Genomic DNA, 3,313 nt, shown 5'->3' on the forward strand with positions numbered 1-3,313 from the left:
TTTTGATTAATCGCACGACGGCGAGAAAAGAGTTTGATCAGTTGGATGTATTTTGAGTGATGGCGAGAACTTGGATGAGCGAGATATACATCTCGAATCCTAGCCTCAGGAGTGCATGGTATACACCATGTTCCATTTCCATCTTTAGTGAAAGAGTTTAAGATAGGAATTAAGTATTTTGGAATTTGATTGAGAAAGGGTTTGAAGAAACCGCATTGACAAATTTAGGCGATGGCGAGAGTTAAGATTGGCGAGGCATACGTCTCGAATCTTAACCTCAGGAGTGCATGATATACATCATGTTCCATTTCCACCTTTATTGAGAAAAGTGTTTAAATAAGAATTAGGTGTTTTGAGTTTTGTTGTGAAAATGACTTGACCTAGATCAAGTATTGATGGACGTTTTAAGAGAAATTTGGATAAGTGTTTGAGAGAGCAAAGTGAATGAATTTGAATGATGGCGAGAGCTAGGATTGGCGAGATATACATCTCGAATCCTAGTCTCAGGAGTGCGTGGTATACACCACGTTCCATTTCCATCTTTATTGAAAAAGTCTTGAATATGAATTAATATTTTTTTGATTTTTTATTAGAAAAAATGGCTTGACGTTGAATCAAGCGTTTGATGAAAGTTTGAAAGAAATGGAACGGAATAGGAGGGAGAAATGAATCGATTTGTTTATTGAGAAAATACTCGACGTTGGATCGAGTCATATTTTTGCATTTTTTGGAAATGGTTGATTTTATTCTTGTGTTAGTATCTAACTAAATAGTCAAACAAAATAAAGAAATAAAACAGTACAAAATTATTACACATCGGGGGAGTGGGGTACATTTTGTCAAATGGGGATTAAAAAATCATGAAATAATTAAATCGGGCCCAAACAACAAATAATGCAATGCATGAGTGTAAGTGCAAGAGAACCGGCTCATTGTAAGAAAGCCCAAGAGTAAGCTATGTGAGGTTGACGGCGATGCTTAAAAAAGCAATCGACTTACAAGGGTGTGAAAATGGGCTCGATATTGAATCGAGAAAAATATGATTTTTATAGTTTTAAAATGGTTTTGAATGAATGATGAAATTAAAAGAAAGAAAATCTGTGTTATTAAACAATAATAAAAACTATGAGTATAGGAGAAATTGATATAAAACATAAACATAAAAAAAAAATACCAAAAAAAATAAAATGCCAAATACGAGTATTGAACCCACTCCACTAAAGACTATGAAAGTACCCTCTCCTCACTAGGCTACTTATAATTAGCTACTATTTACAACAACCGTTTGAGTATATAAACCAGAAAGGATTGGATTACCCAAAAGAAACCCAGCCGCCTGGCTGTTGGGTTCTAGAGGTTAATGGATTGGGAACTCTAAAGAAAATTAACAATCATTAATATACACTATATATAAAAAAAAGGAATACTAAACATATTATATTTTTTATGGTTTTTTAATAACTTAAAGGTTTTGTTTGGTTTAAACTAAATAAAATAAAAACAAAAAAACAAAAGCAACAGCAACGAATTGCTTCATCGTCCTCCTCTCTCCCCATCTCACTCGCATCTTTCCGTCTCTCACATGAATCCCTCTCTCGCTCTCAACGAACCCCTCTCAATCACTCTCAGTAAACGTCCCAAACTTCGCTCACTCAGACTAAACCCCTCTCTCTCGATCGCGTCCCCAACTTTCAAATGCCCTCAACCTCACTCAAATCATGTAAGAATCCAATGGCTGAAACAAAAAAGCTCACCTTCGGCGGTGACGACGGCAACGATGAATCTCGAACCTCCCTCCTTCGCCTCTTCCAAATAGGTTTGTTTTTGATTTTAAGATTAAGGTTTTCTGCTTTGGAATTTTTCACTTCCGCCTCGTCTCCAATCTTTGTTCTCTCACTCACTATTTATCCCTCACGAATTAGGGTTTTCAGGTTTGATCTGGTGGAGTTCAAAAGGGGAAATTTCCAGAAGCGCTTTTCGTGCTCAGAATCGAGCTTGTCCTATTTGATGCTAGATTTGGAACAGGTAATCTGAGCTCAAACTTTCTTCTTCATTTTTGTCTTAATTCCAATTTGGGAATTTTCTGGATTTTTAACGCTTGGGAATTTCAAATTTCTTACTGCAGTGAAACTTTGGGGTAGTGGATGAGGTTGAGGCTTTGCCTGGACAGAAGTTACAGAAGATGATGGACTCCGCGTGTCCTTTGCTTGTGATTTCTGCAAGGTACCAACCTGAACATTGGGACGAGTTGCAGGTGTGGAATCTTTAATATATTGACTTTGCGGACCACCTAAATGTTGAAATGTTTTAAGAGTTTGTTGACAATCTTGCTCAGCCAAATTTCGCACTGAAGGAGCGTGATGTGTTGTTACTGGCACGGATTGAGACTGTTGTTGCAAAGGTGACTGCTCAGAAGGGGATTCGGCACCTTTAGAATCAAATTGTTGCTGTCCCATAACTTTGGCCGATCCTATTGTTGAATGCGGCATAGAAGACTGATTTCTCATCCTTGCAGCCAAAGAGTTTGAATTCTTGGGTAAGCCACTAGGAGCTGAAACAAATGTTTCTGAATGACCTGACTTCATATTGAACTCGGCACTTGGGAGCTGCTTCTGCAACCCCCATGATAATGATGAATGGCCCCCTGATGATGGTAGTTGTTTCTTAACAGTAGATATTTCTTTATCAACTTTATTTGCCTTCTTGGTTTTAATTCTGTGTTTTGATTTCGGCTTTAAATAGCAAGCTTCATGGCCTTATGTGAAGGTTTCCTTTGCCATCTTAAAATTCCATCTGAGCTCTGGCTTTGTGGCCGAGTTTTAATTTCACACAGAGTCTGTGCAGCAGCTAATACTGTCTCATCATTTCCTTTTGTATCAACTTGGCCTCCAGATTCTGTGTTAACCTGAAAATCTTTAGAACATGATACAAATGACGGAGAATCCAACCGACGGAAAGGAAGACTATCATAAAAAGACTGAATAAGTTTGCTGTCTGAGTTTCCAGATGAAGGAACAAGGCTCTCATCATAACTGAACGAATCGAGGTTTGTGCACGAACTGCGATCAATATCTGTAAAGCTAGCAATGAGACCTATCCTTGCCCATTTACCTCGGCACGTACTTCTACTTGTTGATAACTTAGCTGTGTTGTGCTATGACAGGTACTAATGGATGCAGGACTAATCCATGGCCATTTCCTGCAGGATAATGATGGTGTGATGCTGTTGCAAAGCAAGATGACATAAGCTGCGACAACAATAGTGGTTAAACTGTCATGGAGTTCCTTGACCAACGATTAGGGAATTGGTTAG

At 38.2% G+C, this 3,313-nt stretch overlaps 1 long non-coding RNA gene across 1 annotated transcript; it reads left to right on the forward strand.

Annotated features, from left to right (window-relative positions):
* The first annotated feature begins 2,158 nt into the window (after positions 1-2,158).
* Positions 2,159-2,890, forward strand: LOC127093345 (uncharacterized). The gene is made up of 3 exons (XR_007792526.1): positions 2,159-2,254; positions 2,336-2,653; positions 2,743-2,890. It is a non-coding gene; the product is annotated as an uncharacterized LOC127093345 (long non-coding RNA).
* The last annotated feature ends 423 nt before the right edge of the window (positions 2,891-3,313 follow it).

The sequence above is a fragment of the Lathyrus oleraceus genome, chromosome 6, assembly GCF_024323335.1.
Source record: "Lathyrus oleraceus cultivar Zhongwan6 chromosome 6, CAAS_Psat_ZW6_1.0, whole genome shotgun sequence".
NCBI lineage: Eukaryota > Viridiplantae > Streptophyta > Magnoliopsida > Fabales > Fabaceae > Lathyrus > Lathyrus oleraceus.